This window comes from Bolinopsis microptera, chromosome 12 (assembly GCF_026151205.1).
Source record: "Bolinopsis microptera isolate Bmic1 chromosome 12, MBARI_Bmic_1.0, whole genome shotgun sequence".
Lineage (NCBI taxonomy): Eukaryota > Metazoa > Ctenophora > Tentaculata > Lobata > Bolinopsidae > Bolinopsis > Bolinopsis microptera.
The window spans coordinates 15,133,939-15,156,188 of NC_087083.1; the positions used below are offsets into that span (position 1 = coordinate 15,133,939).

Genomic DNA, 22,250 nt, shown 5'->3' on the forward strand with positions numbered 1-22,250 from the left:
CCAATCCATGTATTAACCTCAATAGTCCTAATAAAAAGTTTCCCGACCATTCGGTACAGTATACCAAAATTTGTCAAGTTGTTAAATTGGATAATCAATAAAACGGCATCAAGTAGGTGATATCTTCGTAAATAAAATTACATCTCTAGCATACAAAAAAGGAACATTGTTAGAAACAGCAGTAATTCTTACAAATGATAGAAAATTTAACATTATTAGGACACGTTCATAAAAAGGTGGCACTAGAGATTAATTTTTCACTGCCAAAATTGTGTGAAGCATTTTAAAATACTTGTATCTCAAGGAGTATGCTATGAAAGTTAACCAAATTTTAATATGTGGTCCAAAAAGAGTCAAATGTCACATAATTAAGTCATTCATCTCTTTATATCTGTTAATTGTGCAGATATGAGCCAGAAATCACAAAATATTCATTTCTTGCACCTCTAATGATGAATTTACATTCTGTGAGTGTGTCCTGCTTCTCAATGTGATTATTGAACCTTTTTGAGATAGTTGAGTGTTAAAAGTGCAAAGAGTCACCGGTTAAATGTGGAGTTATGATGCAATTATCACACACAGGGTTAATTCTGACTAATTATTTTAGAATGATAAATGTGATATGAATATCAACGAAATGATTGTAATAATGAACTCTATCGATCACAATTATAGCATGCTAACTAATATTTAGAGAATTTAGATGGTTAAATGTGCCATAATGAGTCAAAAATCACATAAATGACAGCAATAGCAGCAAATCTGGGGAAACTTGGTGGACATTGACTTTTTTCACACAATTTGAGTATGTTGACTTTAACATTATGTTGCAGCTCATTGTGGTTAATCTCAATGTTGGAGTTGATGTTTTTCTGGTGCAAAAAACACTACAGTACGGTTATGTTGAATAATTGTGGTTAATGGGTCATCTATGTGGCCACTATGGTGGTTAAAATACCAGTTTTAGGGTTAACCACCATTTTGAGATATGATATTATGAACTGAGTAGTCATTATATTGAGATCATATCATGGTGCAACTATCACAAAAGTTTTCAAACCTCATGGGGGGCGTTTTGTGGTCCTAATGGTGGTTTAATTGAAGATGAACGGTGAGCTATAAATATTGCTCTGATTATAGATGTATAGTGGTGGTTGTTCATTTGTGCATGGATGATCATTTTTTATCACAAATGTGCAATTTAATAGTATGGTTGATTTGAGGTGGTTAATATTCGTAAAAAGTGCTAAAAAGATGGTTAAAATGTCAAAATTTGTTGTTAACCACCAATCAAAACATTATTAATGATTTTAGTCAACATTTTATGGTCAACAAAGGACATTTGAAGGGTCTTGATAAAAGTTATCAAGAAATGTTGTCATAAAAGTGGTTAAAAGGGCTATATTACTTGCTAGGCTGTTGAACAAGGCATCTATTAAAGTGAAAATTAACCACAATATGAACTTCAGATAATGGTTTGCTATCCAAATGAGTGTATATTTGTTTGCAAATGCATAATTGACCCCAAGTTCATGCATTCCGATCAATGTGCAGCTAAGGTGGTTAAAATGTCTTGAAAATACCCTATATTTGCACTAATTAACCATTTTTAGAGCACATATTAGCTTTGTAAAGCTATAGCTGGCCATGCTACATTATCTAGATATAACTACCTGCTCATTAATATGACCAGAAACATTGCTGTTAAATCATATCTTATTTTATCACTCATTAAGTTATTACTCATTATGTTTTACATACTATATCCTTATGTCCCTAGAAGGGTGTTCTGCTAACAGTTTTCGACTGACTTGAATGTCCTGCACAGCAGATTGAAGCTTCTTAAATTATTTTTTATTCTTATTGTATTGCTGTGTAAATTTGATTCTAATTCTAATTCTAATTAATTGCTGAGTCCTATGTTGCGTCCATCATGGTTAATAAAGGTCTAAAATTGACCAAAATCAGTGTTTTTGTTCGTTTTAACCGCCATACGGCCACACATTTTGTTGCATTATCTTTAAAATCACTTATTAACCTTCAGCTATCTCTCATAATCAAATATCAAAACAAAATAAGGCACCAAAAGGTCAGATTGTGCTGAATAATGGTTAATTTGTGATGGCTTCTGTTGACCGAAGGTCCAAAATCAACATGTTTTAACCACATTATGGCCACATCTAAGGTTTTATGGTATTGGGATGATGCTGTATCAGGGGAATGTATCACTTTTTGGCTCTATATCAGGTTGGTATTCATAGTAAATCTGCAGTGATTTGTTGTGACACTTGTTTATGGTCATGGAGAAGTTCGTTATTAGAGTAATAGTGGAATCAATATTCACAAAACACTGATTTTAAACTGAGTAAACTAGGCAAGTACTTTTACTACTCAAGCCATGATAATTTTGTCTCCATAATGTGACAAATGAATCAATCAGTAACGTATAATACTTAATTGGATTTTTGAAATGTGATTATCGATTCATTACCTTTCCTTTCAAAATGTAATTACAACTTGAACATTACATATGATTCAATTGTCACACTTTAAAGAAAATTACATATTTGGTAGCTAGATTTATGTGATTTTTGAATCATTTAAGCACCCAGATCAAAAATTATCGCTCAAAAACCTTCAATATGGTATAAGCTTAGACATGGATTCAAAAATCACATAATAAGATTCATAGAATGAATATAAATTGTCATATCGTGCACTTAATTTAAGGCTTACTATAGTGTGACTTAATAGCGCACCTTTAACGAAAATGTGACTTTTGAATCATATTAACTGGTTTTAATACTATTTAATACTATTTTGTACCCTAAAAAATGATAGAAAGCCAATAAAAACGTTAGATGATTCAATAATCACTGCTCAAAATAGGCTCATTTCCAACGTTTAAGTTGTGATTTTTGACTCATTTTGGCACCAATAACAATTTCAGATAAGACATTCCATTCCTTACATGCATTATAGTCACCATATCAATTTTGGCTTCTTTGTGAATATTACTTTTCAGATTATCTAGTGTTGATTCATCTTGCATTTCTAATTGTGTGACTTTTGACTCATTGGCACACTAATAACGATAACTCCTGTGATATAAGCACTAGAGACTCCGTGATTTCAGGATCATGAAATTTAATCGAATTTCTAAAGGTATAGATAGATATATCAACCAACAAAGAGCAATGACTATTTTTAAAACGCATTTAAAAAAATCAATCTCTAGTGCCACCTTTTTTTGAACGTGTCCATTATGAAAATCACAAGCTGAGCAACCTAAGAAAAAAGATCGAAGATGGTAGCCAAACTAAAGGGGGCCATGAGAGAGCTGGACACAGTTTCTAGACCTACCCGGGTCTAGGGAAAAAAACCTAATATTATCTAAGTATATCAAAATGCCATTTTTAGCTGTGCTTCACATGTACAGTGTTTCCAGATCCTTCGGCTGATACGACTGCAGGAGATTCTATGTAAGTCCTCACACTTGGGATTGATGGACAAACACGGCTGGGATCTGTGACATTCTGATTTCAAAGCCCTCTCAACCCCTATCAAGATTCTAAAAAAAGTGCGATGAGATTGGATTTTGACACTAGAAGTGCGATTTTCACGTGTCACGTGCAGTGGCGAAATGTACTCCCCCCTCCCCCCCCCCTCCAGCCTGCAAGATTTCTTGCCCCACAAATTATTTTCTATTTAAAAAGATTTCGCGAGTTCCTTTGTAAGCGAAAAGTATGTCACTGTTATTGGATCCATAAATAACGAAAAGTTTACGTGCGTATTTTTATGAATTATATTATGTTACATATTGTAAATATGGTAAGCCTCACGTAGCCCGATGGTTGAGGGCGCGCTCGCCAAGCAGTTGACTCGGGTTCGAGTCTCGTCAGCGGTCATCCTTTTGGCAATTATTAATTATTTTACTAAAATTATCATCAGAGCACCTTGTAATATACGTTACCCGATAGATCATACTGTTAGTACTTCATCTAGAGAACTAAGAGAAGACTGGAATTTAAGGATTTGTCCGGGGAAGGCCTCGTTCACACTGGAACATGTCAAATTATTGTAAACGGAGTTATCTGGTAATGTTTGTTTTGTTTATGGCTAGAATTTAGAATGGAACCAATGTGATGAGGATCCAGAGTTAATTACCTGCTAGGATTAATAAGTCAGTTCTCCAGTTGAAGAGACCCTTTCTCAAACTTTTAATGAAGAAATATTATGGCAGTATCAAGTATATTCTGTGAAAGATGGAGTAGACTGTAGCCAGGAATAGTACCTCCTTTAATGGTAACCATGGTAACTATAGTAACCACTGTGAATCTTGATCTTATAACAACTAGTATCCTTTAAGACTTAGACAGTACAGTGAATAAACACGTTAAAAAGCGATGAAAATGCAAGCGCGCGACCGAATATGTAGTGCTGAAAGAGGGTGCCGAAATCTCGCGGAGAATCTCGCGATATCGTGAGCCTAGCTATGAGATTTAAACGAAACTCGCAAAAATCTGGCAAAAATCTCGCGCGCGTTACGTCGAAGTTTTCACGCTATAAACAAGTGATAAAATACACGTTAAGACTTAAGAGTATAAAATACATGTTAAGTTCCTAATTCCCTCAACTTTTAAGTTAAACTTTTTCTGTTTCCTCATTTATTTACAAATTTTGTGCGATGAGTCCGGCTCGCAATCTCGCATAAATCTTGAGCTGGGCCTCTCAACGAAAGCCCTTCATTTTTAAATTCATAATTTAATTTCAGTAACCGATGGACCACCAAGTTCCAAAACATTCCAGTTCAGAGTTTTGGTCAACGATATTCCTAGGTATGTTGTTGTTGATGTTGTGTGTGTTTTGACATTGAATAAGAATGTTTCAAATTAAAGACAAACCTGCTGAACGACTTCCGAACAAGTCTTGTGGTATTACATTGATCCTTGTTGTGGTGCATTTTCCACATTCGGACAGGCAAGGAACTGTTTACACCAGTTGGTTGCAACTTCTCAATTTAATACGTGGTTACAAGAGCCGTTTTTATGTCAGTGATAGCATGTTTTGATGTTTTGTTTTCGTTGACGAAGGATTTGTGCCCTTGATGTTCTTACCACAATTCAGCTCACTAAATTGTAGTCATAGCTTGTTCAACTCGGGCCTTATGAGGGCCAGGGGTGATCGTATATCTTTGTAGGTTATAATTCAGTACACACATGTACAGGGGGAACTCATGGTCTCACACGCGTAGAGATTCCTACTTTATCATCAACATGAGTGTCGCCCCCATTATATGAATCAATTCTATGTTTTAAAGAGCCCATATATATTTTTAATTGAACCTCTTTTTCTTCAGTTGTCAGATCGATGATCTGTATTCTTTGATTCAAAATAACCATTTAACCTCATGAGTCATGACACATTTAAAAATCTTTAACAGTAGAAGAAAACTTCAAGTCTTGTTTTATTGAAACGTTACTGTGTATAAGGTAATATATGACGAGAGCTAGAGTCATTTGTTAATTTCTTATATATCTGTTTCATCACTAACATATATTCACATTTAGCCAGACCATGGGCATCGTGCTGAAAACATTGAAGGGTATATATTTTACCCTGGCCTGCCTTATATCCTCATGGCTGGCATCTTGTTTCTTTCTGTTACATCTATTGCCCTCTGTGTGGGAGCCAAATAATGGATACATGCTCTACATGAGGCTAAAGCTGAAGAGTGCTTTTCGAGGACTAGAAGGCCAACCAAAAAAGCGGGTTAGAAACTTATTATCTTGTACAACATGGAAAATATTTGACATTTCTCTTGACCTTTATAAATCAAGCGGCTTGCATTTAATGAACATATTGACAGGTGCAGAGTTGAGTCGGTACAGGAACCTAGTGTTTCAGATTCCTTGTTTAACTTGCCCGTCAGCAAGGTCATCCCACTACTTTAGCCCGGCGAGGCACTAACTCCTCACAAACTCCTATCAAATGTCCCAAGAAAAACTGGTACTTCTGTCTCCAAGGTGTAATTTGAATTAGCCCTGATTGACAATATTTATACATTGCAGTGGAAACTAATACTATACTACATACAGTGGTTAGTGGTTGTCATAGAAGTATACAATTGCAGGTTATCATTTGAAGGTAGCAGAGGGTGGATTCTGGATGTCGATGTTTCGTTGCAGACCCATCGGGTTCTGTCATCTATGCCGTAACCAGGTTGGTTTTTAACTGTATTCCCCAACTCTAGGTCACACTACATTTCACCTCATGCTCCTCTGTTATTAAACAGTAATATTTATTACTGTCACCTCGCACAGGAAAACTAGAGGAGGTTCAGATTCTCAGCGTCTATGCAGGGCAACTATGTGTTCTGTTTCAGTAATGCAATGTCCACAGTCACACCCAAAGTGCTAAGTTCAAGATGATGTATTGTACAGCCTAGAGAAGCTTGGGAATCATCTGATAGGTCTGATGCAAGACAAGAAAATGAAAGGTCAGTTAAAATTTTTGGATTATCAATGGGTTTGTTAATTTAGCATCAATGTTAGGTGAAAAATAATACAAAGTTAATAACATTAAAAAACATTTAAATTATAAAAGGGGCCATTTTAATTATTAATAATTTAGTTGTATTGAGAGCCATGGAACAGTACTACTACTGAAGTACATCCTTAAAATTCATTCTCAATGTGCCCCTCAGGTATGAATAGGAGACCAGAGGAACCGCTAAGTAGGTAAAGGAAGACCAGGGACTACATGGAGAATAAGAGGACACTTGCACAGGAGAGATCAACCAGGAAACACGAACGACGGGTCGTGATTTGGGCCTGATCGAGTTATCTCTATCCTCTGTATGACTATTGGACAATTTATAATTAAGAGATTCTTTGAAGTAAGAAGGTATTTAATTTTGTAGATTGTATCAAATTTAAATGATCTTATTGTTCTTTATAGTTATAACGTGTGTGTCTAGTTCAGAATTTAACACTCACTATACAGTTTGCTTCTCTTTTTTTCAAGTTTTGTCGAAGGAATAGACAAGATGTGTTTAAAACCTAAATCTACCCTTGTTAACACTCTTTATTTTTATTTTTGATGATTCAGGATTATCGGAAAACACGTTTCCAAAATATTTTCAGACTTTCATTCACTTTTCGAATCACTCCTAACTTTATGGTATACAAATTGAAATTTTCTCCTGATCCAAATTCCGAAAGGTAAATCATGAAATATTATATTTATTTCTTATGTTTTAAAATAATCCTTACACGTTTGTGTTATGATGGGTAAATTTAGTAATTTGGCATTGTGTTATGACTTAGCGTGCATGAATTATTTCGATAAGCAAGAGGGATTCTAGAATTAGAAAGTGTTTTAAGGTCACAGAATTTAAAGTAAAGCATAGTCTCAGTACATGTGTTTTAAACATAAAAGTTTCGAAGTTATTTATTTTAGTTTATTTTGATTGTGTGTTGAATTCGCAGGATTAATGTCTCTGTTATAAATTATGTAAATACCGTGGATCCTGTTGTAAAGTGTTGAAAATGGGGGAGTTAGGTTCACTAGCATTACATAACTTATTATTTTATATTATTAATTAGTATCATGTTGAAAATTTCGGATCTTCCAATTATTTTTGAGGCGACCATTTCCAATTATTCTACATATCGACGAGATTTATGAAAAAATATCGTTCGAATTCTGGTTACATACATGAACGCATAATATAATTTGTAAATGAGTTTTATCAAACCAATACGTACCCTTTATTTTACGTTAAAAATATGGAAATAATATAATGCATGAATGGACAAAAACCACTGATATTGTCCGGTCTGTAAATTAGTTAACATGTGATATCTGAATGTGGACGGTAATTGATAGATATTGGGTATAGAACTTCACACAATCTGGTTTAATTTTCCATACATTATAGTTATTAATTTACAAATTTTATAACTGCTATTCCTTGTTGTATTCCACTCTTCAAAGACAAACTACAGCTATTATTTTAATCTGTTCACATTTTATTTAACTGAAATTGAGATTTTAAAGACTACCTTATTTCTAGGCCCCACAGGCTCTGTGTCAACGTTAAAGTTACTGTACGTTCAGATAAATGTTAAAATTCCTTATTCAGGGTACGTATTGCCAATTATTCCAATATTTCAGGTATTTTTATCGTGACGAAAAATATAAAGAATTTAGATATTTTCGCCATGAAATGACAAATAACACTGAGATTGTGAAGCATGATGCTAAATGGAAGATTTATTCTCGCCGTCAAGCTACATAAAAGCAATTTAATATTGCGACCTTATTCGATATCTATCTAAAAATTGCTGGCGAAATGGCGATGACATACTCTCAATATTTTTTGTCTGTATCTTAAAACTTGTGATGTTAAAACTAGCACCTGATATTTAGCCATCCTCCTCGCCAAAGTACAGTTAAAGCCTATTTTACTTTTTTTAAATGTTAAACGTACGACTCCAGTGAGTGTTTTGAGCAGTTATTACATAGCTTGGTGTTCCTTCCGCTATGGGACATTTCTTAAAATGTGCCTTTCATAACGAAGACTGAAGATTGAAGAAATATTTAAAGAGTAATTTTGAAGAATGAAGATCATAATTTTAAGAAAACGTTCCCACAGTAACAATCTGGCCATGGATAGAATTTTACACTTGAATATAATAATTGACGATTAAGGAAGATGGATATTTTAGGGTTTTTGGTAAGTGTTGTTATCACATTAACACTCACAATAAGGAAGAGTAGTTGTAACACTCACAATAAGGGAGAGTCGTTGTTAACACTCACAATAAGGCGAGAGTAGTTGTTAACACTCACAATAAGGGAGAGTAGTGGTTAACACTCACAATAAGGGAGAGTAGTTGGAACACTCACAATAAGGGAGGTACGTTGTTAACAACTCACAGTAAGGGAGAGGAGTTGTTAACACTCACAATAAGAGAGAGTAGTTGTAACACTCACAATAAGGGAGAGTAGTTGATAACACTCACAATAAGAGGAGAGTCGTGGTATCATCACAACAAGGGAAGAGATAGTTGTTAACACTTCACACTAAGGAAGAGTAGTTGTTAACCACTACCCAAGAATGGAGAGTAGTTGTAACACTCACAATAAGGAGAGTATGTTGTTTATACACTCACAATAAGGAGGAGTAGTTGTTAACACTCACAAAAGGGAGAGTATTGTTAACACTCACAATAAGGGAGAGTAGTCTGTAAACACTACATAAGGGAGAGTAGTTGTTAACACCACAATAAGGGAGAGTACGTTGTTAACATCACAATTAGGGAGAGTAGTTGTTACACTCTCATTAAGGGAGAGTAGTTGTTAACACTCACAATAAGGGAGAGTAGTTGTAAACACTCACAATAAGGGAGAGTAGGTTGTTAACCTTCACAATAAGGGAGAGTTAGTGTTAACACTTCACAATAGGGAGAGTAGTTGTAACACTCACAATAAGGGGAGTAGATTGTTAACACTACAATAAGGAAGAGTAGTTGTTAACCTCACATAAGGGAGAGTAGTTGTTACACTCACAATAGGAGAGTAGTTTGTTTAACATCACAATAAGGGAGAGTAGTTGTTAAACAACTCACAATAGGGAGGGAGTAGTTGTTTAACCACTCACAATAAGGGGAGAGTAGTTGTTAACACTCACAATAAGGGAGAGTAGTTGTTACCACTACAATAAGGAGAGTAGTTGTTAACCATCACAATAAGGGAGAGTAGTTGTTAACACTCACAATAGGGAGAGTAGTTGATACACTCACAATAAGAGAGAGTAGTTGTTAACACTCACAAATAAGGGAGGAGTGTTGTTAACACTCACAATAAGGAGAGTAGTTGTTAACACTCCCAATAAGGGAGAGTAGGTGTTAACACTCACAATAAGGGAGGAGTAGTTTGTTAACACTCACATAGGTTCCTTTTTGCTTTCACAAACTTCTCACAGTCTTTCACTCAGATCACCTTGATTATTTTATTCGCATTCAATTTACACCCCCTAACTTTCCCCTACCCCGCAAATTTTCAACCATTTTCTGTACATTTGAATTACGATTTAAACAAGCAACTCATTTCAAAATCAGTCTTTTTTCATCAGATTAAAAGAGAAATGTATTGATTTGTAAAGAATATCAAAATATTCTCAGTTGGAATGCCGTCCGATCAAGAATCCCGTTCTAGAAGTAAGGAGCATACAGCAGGTTTATAGGCAGGTCTCCCAGGATCCGTACAAAGAGGTTTTTAGATTCTTTTTTAATTATCAATTTTAATATTTAATTATTAACAAACAACAAATACTCGGAAAAACCAATATTTTCAAATTTTTGACAATTTAGTTCAACCAATGCCCCGGGCGCCCGGAGCGTTACGTATTGTGACATGTGACATGGAACATTAATTAGTCTAATGAGTAGTTTATTAGTAGATCCAGGTCGGAAGGAGTCAGCGTAGGTCGCGCAGTGTGTCTCGCTATCTAACAGAAAGAGACATGGCGGACAGTGACATGCTCCTCTTCAAAGTTGTTGGGTACGTTTTCCACTCTTATAATCCTATGCTTTCAATTCGTTTGATCATTTTGTGGCCTTCTTTACACTTTACACCCCCTAACTTTTCCTACTCTTCACGTTTCCACAACTTTCTATTCGATACACTAAAATAAAACCCTCTCCAGGAGTGTTTGGTTTCTGATCTGGATACCACAGACGCGAGTGACGGGTGTGTTGGAGGAAGTACGGCAAGCGGGAGGACGCCATGATAATAACGACAGAGAAGACGGCATGTCCGTGGTTTCGGACTTTGTTTACTTCTAGACGACCGGAAGATGCCAAGTTGCTAAGGAGGAAACTAATGGTCTGGAGATTGCGGTACGGTTATAATACTAATCAGTAATTAACTTATGTTCTAATTAAACTAAATAACTAATACTCTATTTATTTAGTACCGTTGGTCATGTACCACACGTAAACACATATTAACTCACCCGGTCTTCCCCCTGTAGGTAAGAAGATCAGAGAGTAGATTTCTCAGTAACCAAGCGACCCCACACCCCAACTGCAGGACAGTACATGGGGCGCCCACTTCCCCGATACTCAGGACGAGGTAGGGCCCGGTACGGGGGACGGAGCTCCAGAAGATCCTACTCCAGATCCAGATCTAGATCCCAAGACACAGTAAGAGGTACAGATCAGGTCAGATCCCCCGCCGCCGCTCACCCTCCGCTCCTTCTCCGCAGTCGCTCTCGAAGTCCTCGTCACCAAGATCCCGAAAATACTATACACTCCTTTCAGATCATCAGGATAGCTATTTGACTTTTTTAAAGACTACTGGCTAAATTAGAAAACTCTTGTTAGAAAATTTTAACACAGTTGTTAAGCCCGAGATCTTCTCAAGATTGGGTATTCAAATCATGTCTACGACGGTTGGGGTTAGGCTATTTCTTAAATCATATTCTTTCCCATCGAAGACAAATGAAGTGTTTGTAATGCCGTTGGCACAAGTGTTGGAGAAATGATCTGAATTCTGAAAGTGTCGTGTCAGAGACAATGGTTGTTAAATAGTTATTTATTTTCAAAAAGCGAGAACATTGCTGTATTAATATCGACGGTAAATTTAATTACCTAGATTTAAACCAAATATGATATACATACCTATCTACTCGACTCACATGTTTCAATGATTTGAAAAGTTTTGCACACTGAGTAAAGTTTCCTATTTGGTATAAATTTCCTTCAATTACTATTGATACTGTGCTAAGTGATAGAAACGAAATCTTGAATTCTTGGTTAGTGAACATGTTGTATCGCCAATGATTCAAAGTAATTAACGGTACTCCTTGTGTAAAGCAAATGTGATACGAACAGGACTCTAAAAGATGAACCTCGGAGATGAGCACAATCGACGCTCTGTTGAAATTGTCAGGAGTGCAGTGGATTGTGGAGGGACATTACAACAGACCTTCAGTTTAGTTGTCATGTGAGAGTGAGATGAACCACAGGTTTGTTTAGTTAGTTTACAGTCGGAGGGTCAGCTAATTAAAAATAACACCAAAACCATAAATTTGTGCTGAACTCAGCTTAAATTTTGAAAGCAGAGACAAAGAAGAACAAACATTATGTTATTAGATTGCAAACATGAACCGCGGGCTAATAAGTGATCAGTAATTAACCAATTAAAGTAATTAATTAACTTGCACAGGAGGAGTCTGCAATGGATGGACGACTGTTGAAGAGCCAGCTGTAGTTGATAGGGAGACATGTTTAGTGAGGCTGCCGGAGGAGTTAACTGGATACCACTTTGTAGATGGTACGACAATACATGATTAGTGACCAATTGGGGGACCAGTAGTGACTAGTTGGTGATCGTTTAGTGACCAATTAGAGACCAGCTAGTGTCAGTTAGTGGTCAGTTAGTGACCGTTTAATGACTAATTAGTGACCAGTTAGTGACTAGTTGGTGACCAGTTATTGACTAATTAGTCTGCCAGTTAATGACTAATTAGTGACCAGTTAATGACTAATTAGTGACCACCTGCTAACCCCTCCAGGTACCGCCCTACGGGAGCGTCTACTAAAAGCAGCCGGAACAAGGCTGTACTGCCATGGTTGAGGCGATACTGTTGGGAACCTGATGTAATCAACTACTAGGCACTGACGGTTACACTCCTCTACACGAGTTGTTATCAGGGGTGGGAGGATATTGTGGAGTTCCTGCTTCTAAACGGTCCGACATTGCCCCCCGGCCCCCTGCCCCCCCGGCCCCAATCCTTCTTTCTTTAACAGTGCTCTAACCTGTGAGGCCAGTACTTAAATCTCACTTTCCAAACAAGGAACTAGCCTCAATCTATTAGTGGGTTTTTGGACGTCAATTTCTCCAAGTGAATGCTCTAATTAACTGCTCCAATGACTGCTCTTATTGACTGCCCTAATTGCTTGTCGTATTAATTGCTCTAATTAATTATCTAAACTAATTGCCCTATTATAATTTGATTGCTCTAATGATTGCTCTAACTAAATTGCTCTTATTATTGCTGTAAACTAATGCTGGAGTTACAGGGGCAGATAGGACAGTAGAACCAGATGATGGTTGGACCCCACTGCACAGTGCCGCACGATGGAACAAGGGTCCTCTGTGCTAAACTCATTATTGCTGCTGGGTACGTTCTTATTAGTCTCTTTGGTAATGGGAGGTGTTCACCTGAATTTCTGTGAAACTTGTTTCAGATCGCAGCCTGACCAACAATTAACAACCTGTTGACGACCTTTGAAGAGGTCCTGAAACCGCCCACCGGTGCAGCATGCCCATTTGTTCTTTTTAGCCAATAGGCCAGTCATCACATGCAAACAATATGGATGTCTGCAAAGTTCAGGCTGGACTCCCCTTTCCCTAAACGTTAGTAATATCAAATCTTGTAATAATGATAATGATCAACTTTCTAATTAATTCAGATGTAACATAGTGTAATCTATTGGTGATATTCCAGGTGTGATGTAAATGCGATGAGTAACGGCCAAACAAACCACCGCTTCACATAGCGGTGCAGTAGGTCAGGCCCTGTGCTAGAGTTATACTCTGTTACTCTGGCACTGCGATATGATGTGTCCCGCTGTAAAGTTACATTTGTATTTAATTACTTAGATTAAGTTAATTAAGTTAGTTAAGTTAAATGTTTATGACTACAACACACACTACACACTACACACTACACACTACACACTACACACTACACACTACACACTACACACTAAATTTCAGAGACTATAGATATGGGTCAAACTTAGATTTCCTGAAAATTTCGTTAGATGTAATTAATTACAGTGGGTGGGGCACGCCACTCCCTTTTTTTCACTATTGTCACCATTAAGAGATAACGCTTTCAGCTAGGAACTTCAAAATTTCTAGACACATTTGGTTTGATAATGGAAGTGCTTTCCCAAAATTTCAAGTTGATTGTTAACAATTTAATTAAGTTATTACCCTTTCAAGATCTTGCAGATACGTAATCCAGCACTTAATCACTAATCAGTGGGTCAGTGATATCTTCACTCAATCAATGCCCTGATTGGGGACCTTTACTGATAGTTGAAATTCGACATATGACGTCATCTAGCGTCATCTAGCGTCATCTAGCGTGAAATATCGCCAGATGATGATAGATGACGCTAGATGACGCTAGATGACGCTAGATGACGCTAGATGACGCCAATTAGCGACATTGTCGCTAAGTGCACGGCACCTTTCGAATGTCGCTATCTAGCGCTATTTAGCGCTATCTAGCGCTATCTAGCGCTATCTAGCGCTATCTAGCGCTATATGACGCTATATGACGCTATATGACGCTAGATGACGCTAGATGACGCTAAGCACGCAGCACTGACGCCAGGCGACAGATAGCGCTATTTTCATAAAATTTCCGCCTTTTTTTTGCGACATCTAGCGCTATCTAGCGCTATCTAACGCTATATGTCGCAACGACATCTGACGCAGCGCTATCTAGCGCTATCTAGCGCTATCTAGCGCTATCTAGCGGAGAATGTCGGTCTGTGACAGTTTACGCTAGATAGCGCTATCTAGCGCTAGATATCGTGGCGACAGCTAGCGCTAGATAGCGCGGCGTCATCTAGCGCTATCTAGCGTAAACTAGCGCTAGCTAATGAAGAATGTCGGTTTGCGACAGTCCACGCTAGATATCGTGGCGACAGCTAGCGCTAGATAGCGCTAGATAGCGCTATCTAGCGTAAACTAGCGCTAGCTAATGAAGAATTTTGGTTTGCGACAGTCCACGCTAGATAGCGCTATCTAGCGCTATCTAGCGTGGCGACAGCTAGCGCTAGATAGCGCGGCGCCATCTAGCGCTATCTAGCGTAAACTAGCGCTAGCTAATGAAGAATGTCGGTTTGCGACAGTCCACGCAGTTTACCTGAGGACCCCAGGCTATTATGTTCATTAACATAGCCTGGTGAGACTGAACCCTCTAATACGCGCAGGTCTCTCGGACGGGCGCGTTTTTGCGCGTGGAATGCTGAGCGCGCAAAATATATGTTTTGTAATGATAATCGCATATCGGTAGACCTTTTAAAAGCAGTATGTGACAGATAAGAGTGGCAACAAGCCGACAAGCGACATGTTGTAAGTTACTAGTGCGGTAGCGTTGTGATACTTTATGAAGTTTCTCATTTGTTTTGGTCAATTTGCAATTGCAATCCCGAACTTTGACGGATCAAAGGTTTCATGATGGTATAACTAGTATTACTATTACTGAATTGTTAATGATCACACGACAACTCGCCTAGCATTCCACACCAAAAACGCGACCAATGTCATTCCACCATATTATATATCAATCGTGTTAAAGAACACAAAAGCCGGAGGTCTAAAGGTTAATACAATCAAGTGGAAAAAGGTGGTAGACATATCACAGAATTTATGTCAACTTTCATATTTTAATCATTTTATTACATAATTTAAAGATCATATTCTAATAATTTTATTACATAATTTAAAGAGAACGGTTAATAATGGAGTCATTCGTAAACTATTGGCAAATAGCTATTCACGAGAGTGCTCAGTTCACAGTTGTCAGTGCTATAGCCAGTACCATTACCAAATACACAAATCACTCAGAATATTTTCAGCTTTAACTTACCCGGGGACCCCGGGCTTTGTGTTCTCAAACACAGTAGTTATATTAATATTAGATTTTAGTAAATATGCTTGATTCATGACTGATACGTGTATGAAAACCTAAAACGGGGTCCCCAGGTACTCAATCGATTAGATATGTAAAAGATTCCGATACGAGGGATTATCATACCTCATGCTAGCTATGCATTTTCGTATGATACAGAATGACATTAACTGCGGAGCACCGTACTGAGTTTCTACAACAAGGTCTACACTAAACTGAAACAGTAAACATGTGAAGATGATTGATCACTCAGTACTCGACCAACTGCACGTAGCATACTTTAACACGTACTACTTCAAGTAGTCCTTAGAGACTATTAAAAATCTAAACCCAAATTAGAGTGTAGAACGTATGTTGAAAACCATTACCCGTACGACTACGACAAATTATACCAACATCCTTATTTGGTCATTATAAAGAGGTTCATAAAAGGAAAACATATCCAAATAATTTTTTATCAATTAAGATAATTTTACGTTCATAAGGCTCAAAGAGTTTGTTGGCCTATTCTTGCTGCAAGGAGAGCTCTTCGCTCTAGAGGTAGGTCTTTATCAAACAAGGATTGTGGGACGAGCTTTTCAGTCAGGTCCATGTTTGCCTCTTCAGGACTGCCGTGGTGATGGCTGATACTATGTCCACACTCTTGTACCTTTGAAGACTCTGTAACAAACGGGTGTCGGCGGAGGCTGTAGATTCAAGGAAAGGAGCGCTGAACCAAGCTCTCAAATAAACGAAGACAACAAAGTGAGCCATCTTCTGCACGTTTCTCTTCTTCGTACAGTGAATTGGTATCTAGTGAAGAAAAGCCATCTTCATAATGTAGAATGTAGATGGACTTAGCCATCCATCTGGCATGGTGGTCAGCTCCAGGTCTTTGTATCTGGAAGACGTATCCTTTCTTCATATCTATGCTTTCTCTATGGATTAGTTTAGCAAGCTCTAGGAATTCCTTGTAATGTTCTGGGCTGGTTGTTGAGTTGACGGATGTGATTAATAAAGGATAGAATATCTACTACGTCGTTCCTTTAGCGCGTAGGGATATCGGGAAGGACGATGTTCTGCAGATCGATTCCCAGGAGGTCTTCATGATCTTGAAGAGGGTTACTTCGAGTGATATTGTGTCACCGAACAGTTGCTTGGAGGCAGATCCTCTTACAAGCTCCGCCTCCAGGACGTGATGTCTGCAGGCCATCCAGAGGATCTGTCGATTGAGGACCTGCTGAAGAGAAGTACATGCTCTTTTGTGAACTCCAGTATTGGATGATGTCGTATCAAATCCAACGGCTATTATTTTATCTGCTAGGTCCGGTCGTCGAGAATCTTCTTCACTTTGTCTGCTTCGTCCTAGTCCTTTTAGACTGGAGAGTAACTAGTCGTACAGATTGCGAGTATCTTGTTCTCCTCCTCTTGTACTAGGACCATAGCCAGTCTGTTTACTTTACTAAACCCTCCGAGGTCTGTTTTCGTCAAAATTTATCTGTCTGACATCAGAGGTAAAGTCTCTTTTTATCTTTGCTGCTTACTCTGATCGGACTGTGACAACTGCTTCATATCCCCGTGTCTCCACTGAGCAGTGAGATGCAGTGTCTCCTCAAACCGTCACTGAGGGAAAGAAAATAAGCTACTACGTGTGAAAATGAGGAGAAAATGTTCAACTTCTATCATGAAATTATCAAATTAACAAATCTGATTCATTTCTAATCAAAGATGAATATGCAAGGCGGCTTTTAGTTTTAACAACCAGGGTTTAAGCCAGGAAGGATAGTTTTATTTTAAAATAATGTATACCTGATTTTTAGAGATACAACTGCAGCCAAGACTGATATCAAGATGATTGAACTCCGCAAATTTCTGGCCAGAAATAGATCATCTTTCATTATTGTAGATCACCTCCTGAAAAATAGGTGTGCGTTTAGAAATCTATTTAGAATTTATAAGCTAAGTCTTATAATATTCCAGATACGTGGGATGAGTTGCATGGGTACAAATTGTCGGAAAAGTGATTGATTACGTAATATAAAGTGGTTATGTAATATACAAACAAACATAAACACAAATTCATGGGATAAGTGCGTGGCTGTATTAATTGACGTTGAATGATCCATGTTACGTGTCATATGGAATGTGGTATCTTGAAAATTCCCAACACGTTTGGGATGTAAAATAAACTGTGTCCTTAACAGTGAACATTCTTTTTAAATTTTTGACGGAAATTACCAGTAAGTGAAGAAAAAATAAAACATTGTAACCCAAATATCAACTACCGTCTTCAACCGGCGAAGTTTTCTTTCTCTTAGTAGGGGTGAGCGATTGAAGGGGTGATAGAGGTGGTAGCGTAACTAAGTCTAAAGGGTCGATCAGGAGGTGACCGGGACATGATTTTAGGCCTGACCGGGACCGGGACCGGGACCGGGATACAAAATGTGACTTTGAACGGGACCGGGACTGAGATTATCAATTTACCGTGACCGGGACCAATAATTTCTGGGATTTCTATCTTACCGGGACCGGGACCGGGACCAACAATCCAATTTTACCGGGATGACCGGGATGACCGGGACCAAAACTGGTATTCTCATATTGAAAGCTGCAACTTTCATTTACATTATAATTGAACAATTTGAATAAGTAATAACTAGAATATTAAATCAGAAAAAACTTTTAAAAAACCGTCAATATGGGGCATGGGCCTAATGTACTACACCAATAATGTTCATGTACTGATTACTCAAGTTCACCCTCATTCCTCATTCCTCAATCAATGATCCCTCAAATTATTCAACAGTTTCATTCTCCAATTCCAATTGACAATTGGGCGTAGCCCGAGTTGAAAACTTGATGTTAGTTTGCACTTATGAGTTATGTAACGATATTAGTTACCTAAACTTGTTTAGCAATTTTAAACATTGTGTTATTTGGCTCAGAGGTTGTTTAAAGATGAAATTCACAATGAATGAAAGTAAAAACTTAAAATCACAGTGAATGAAATTATGTGAAAGATCCCGGTCAAAATCCCGGCAAATTTGAGTGATTGACCGGGACCGGGACCGGGACCGGGACCAAGAATCCTGAATTAACCGGGACGGGACCGGGATCATAAATCAGCATTTGACCGGGACCGGGGGGGGGGGGGGTGGGTGATGCAACGTCAATTAATGTCAATTAATGTCAATGTCAGTTTTGCAAAATTTTGGAATACTGACATTAATTGACACGATATTTTTCGACCAGAGATTATGTAGTTCTACCATATTTTTAGCACTTTAGAACGTTTATATCATCAATTTATTCACTACTTTCACATATGGAAATGTGAAATGTGAAAAATTCAGATCATTAAACAATAAAACTAAAATAAAACGGTTTTCCGAAATTTAATTTTCTTAAATGGGCGTGGCCATCCAAGGGCGTGGTTCTCAACATCATCAGAACTTAAAACCCACATTAAACGAAATGCCTTCATGACATTTATATTTGAATAACGAATCTTAAACAGCTAACATTACTCCTTCATGCTAAAAAAGCCGATTCTAGATATTTTACCTGTATAAGAAACCAATAAAATATGGGCGTGGCCGGTGGGGACCGAAGATGGAAGAGTTGGAAGCTAAATTTTTTTTGGTGGTCTTTGAACCTCAGGATCAACAGATAAGAACATAATCATAATTATTCAAGGACATTTTGTTTTTTTTTGAACCGGTCTAACTTACATAGACGTGAATATCTATCGATTAATGATAATCTCAAATTTCAAGACAAATTAATGTCAATTAATGTCAATTAATGTCAATGTCAGTTTGGGGTTTTTATGGAATACTGACATTAATTGACGTTGCATCACCCCCGGACCGGGACCGCGACCGGGATGAAAAATGTGACTTGACCCGGTTGACCGGGACCGGGATAGCTCAAAATTGCCAATCCCGGTACCGGGATTCCCGGTCACCTCCTGGGGTCGATCACTTTACCGTCTGTACGCGACAATTCACGTAACGTACTTAAATAATAGTTATTGACACGGTATTGTGTCGAATGATTTAGGGACAGTTCACATATTACGTAATTAGGTTATCACTATTGGCCAATTCTTACACCTCCCCACCCCCACTACGTTATCAATTTTACAGATAGTATAGCTATTGTTATGTGTCATAATAACACTAGCGTAATCTAAATCATTTGATGATTTGAAACCCCCGCCCTGCCCCATCGGCTGATCGGCACGCCCGAGAGCGCGGTAAAATATAGAAATATATGCTGAAGTGAGTGTGGTTTATATAAAACTTTCGGATACATTTTATGAATGAATTTGTGCGTGACTATAAAATTATGGCATGACTAGAGCCGCGCACACGTGCCAGCTACCACACATTTGAAACTTATTCTTACAATAACACTAATTACAGTGGAATGTGTAATGTCAAATGGGAGCGGTGTGAACAGAGCTGAGTGTAGCCGTTATCTAAGAAGATAATATGCCATTATTCCGTTTTATTAATATTACAGTATTTGGCGACTGGCTGGCCGATGGTGCTGTGTATCTTTTGGAAGGACAATACAAGGTCAGCAATATAAAGTATATCCCCGGGTCAAAATCGGAAAAAATTAGAATATTTATATTCTTCGTTAAGATTTACATGATGAACTATATTTTTCGCTTAGATTCGCAAGATAAGCCTGTTTTAGGACTAGTACATGGATTTACATCCAAATTGGTCAAAAATTGGCTGAGTTATGAGCTTTAAAAATATGCCCACATTTGGGCATACGATTTTGCCCAAATTTGCTTTTGCCTAAATTCGATCAAACTTCAATATTTTTTAATGAGACTAACTCTATGTGAAAGATATACCTCAGTGTTTGTTGAATATAGTGATTACTAAGTAAAAAGACCTCTATGAAAAAAAATTGGGAAAATTGCACATAATATTATCTCGGTTCGGAATACTAGCCAAAATTATGACTTTATTAAAATTGAAATAGCTCCATCAGTTTTCAATATTTTTGCAAGAACTTTTTGGAATCGATTAAGAATTGCATTTCAAGCTTATTGTGCCGGCAAAAATTGTTGATGTAGGCCTCCAAGGAGATATCCGGGTCAAAATCGGAAAAAATCCTATATTTTAATATACTTTAATATGGTTGCCCCCCCCCCCCCCCCCCCCCCCCCAATGTTTGAGTGACACACTAACTATGCAGTTTTACCTGTTTAGAGGGGTTTTCAAAGAAAGTTTTAGTTCCCAAAGTCCGTCTCAAATACCAAAAGCAAAACTACCAGTACCATTAGCTTTAAACCTGGGATATCACTAATTTTACAAATAATAACATAATATCGAGTATGGAGGCCGGAGGGGTTAGAGGATGGTATTAAACTAAAAGTATAACAGCTAGGCTGTAATAATATCCAAGATTGTCAGAAAATATCGTCTAATCAAGCCAGAAAAGTTTGGTAACTTATCGACTATCGAGTAATCGCACGTACGACAGGTTTCTCGTTTATCTCACCAAAAACTTCAGCAGCTTTTTTTCTCATCGTCAGATTCACTTATTCCATACGTAATGACCCTCCTGCTTCTATATCGTCCTCTTCAGCTTCTGTCTTTACTGCTCTCTCCGCGGCCATCTGTAAATGGGGGGTTGTAAAAAGATAAAAAATGTAGTATACAGTTTTCAGCCAATCAGAAGACAGAATGAATCAAACGGTTTTTCTTTCCAAACTGATCGCTTGTTCAGGTTAGACGATACGAAATTTCAGTGGCCTTTTACTCCCAAGTTATAGACATATTTCATTAAAAACACTGTTTGTGGCTCTCGCAAGCTGATCTGCAAATTTTATAGCAAACTTAATATTGTGATAGTGAATATTTTACCTTGAGCGGGCCCGTCACAGTTGACAAAAAGAAGTATCTCGACGAGGGAGCTGGGAGAGATAGAACTTAGCTAAAATGATAGGGAAAGGGTTAAACAAAGTTTTGAAAACATTAAAAACGAAATAAGCAGCATTAATAACAAACATGATGAGCCATAATCAGAGTAACACACCACGTAACCAATTGCCATGGTTACGCGCAAGTTGAAGTAACACAGTTACGATAGATATTGATATAATTTCATAAATATAGCCGAAAAGACAGACAAGTAAGTATTTTAGTTGAGGTTATGATATGTTAAAGAGTAAAAGGTTTTGCAATTCAGCTGGCTGCCAAAATCAGCGGTCAATCCAAAGATAGATTTTAGTGACGATCGTATAATAAACTACATCGTCACTAAAATCTCATTATATGTAACTACTGACAGTTCTGCCCGACAGTTCCGCCCAATCTAGATCAATTGCTTCCATGGGATGATGCGACGAATCAAAACAAAGTTTTAAAAACAACCTTTCGTTGGTTGTACGTAAATCCGGACCTCTGTCAAGGAGCTGGTCGGATCCACACTTGCCGGTGAGGAACAATTACTGAAAACTGTCATGATATTTCACTTTCACTGCTTTTTACTAAAAAATGGCTTAATTTGCATGATT

General features: G+C 37.6%; 1 protein-coding gene and 1 long non-coding RNA gene across 2 annotated transcripts in view; one reads left to right on the top strand and one right to left on the bottom strand.

Moving 5' to 3' along the window:
• LOC134824134 (phosphatidylinositol 4-kinase beta-like) overlaps window positions 1–22,250 on the top strand; it is a 77,688-nt gene that overhangs the window by 11,508 nt on the left and 43,930 nt on the right. The window lies entirely within an intron of this gene.
• Window positions 17,560–21,963, bottom strand: LOC134824598 (uncharacterized). The gene is made up of 4 exons (XR_010161443.1): window positions 21,598–21,963; window positions 21,233–21,350; window positions 20,933–21,022; window positions 17,560–17,620 (listed from the first exon to the last, which is right to left on the bottom strand). It is a non-coding gene; the product is annotated as an uncharacterized LOC134824598 (long non-coding RNA).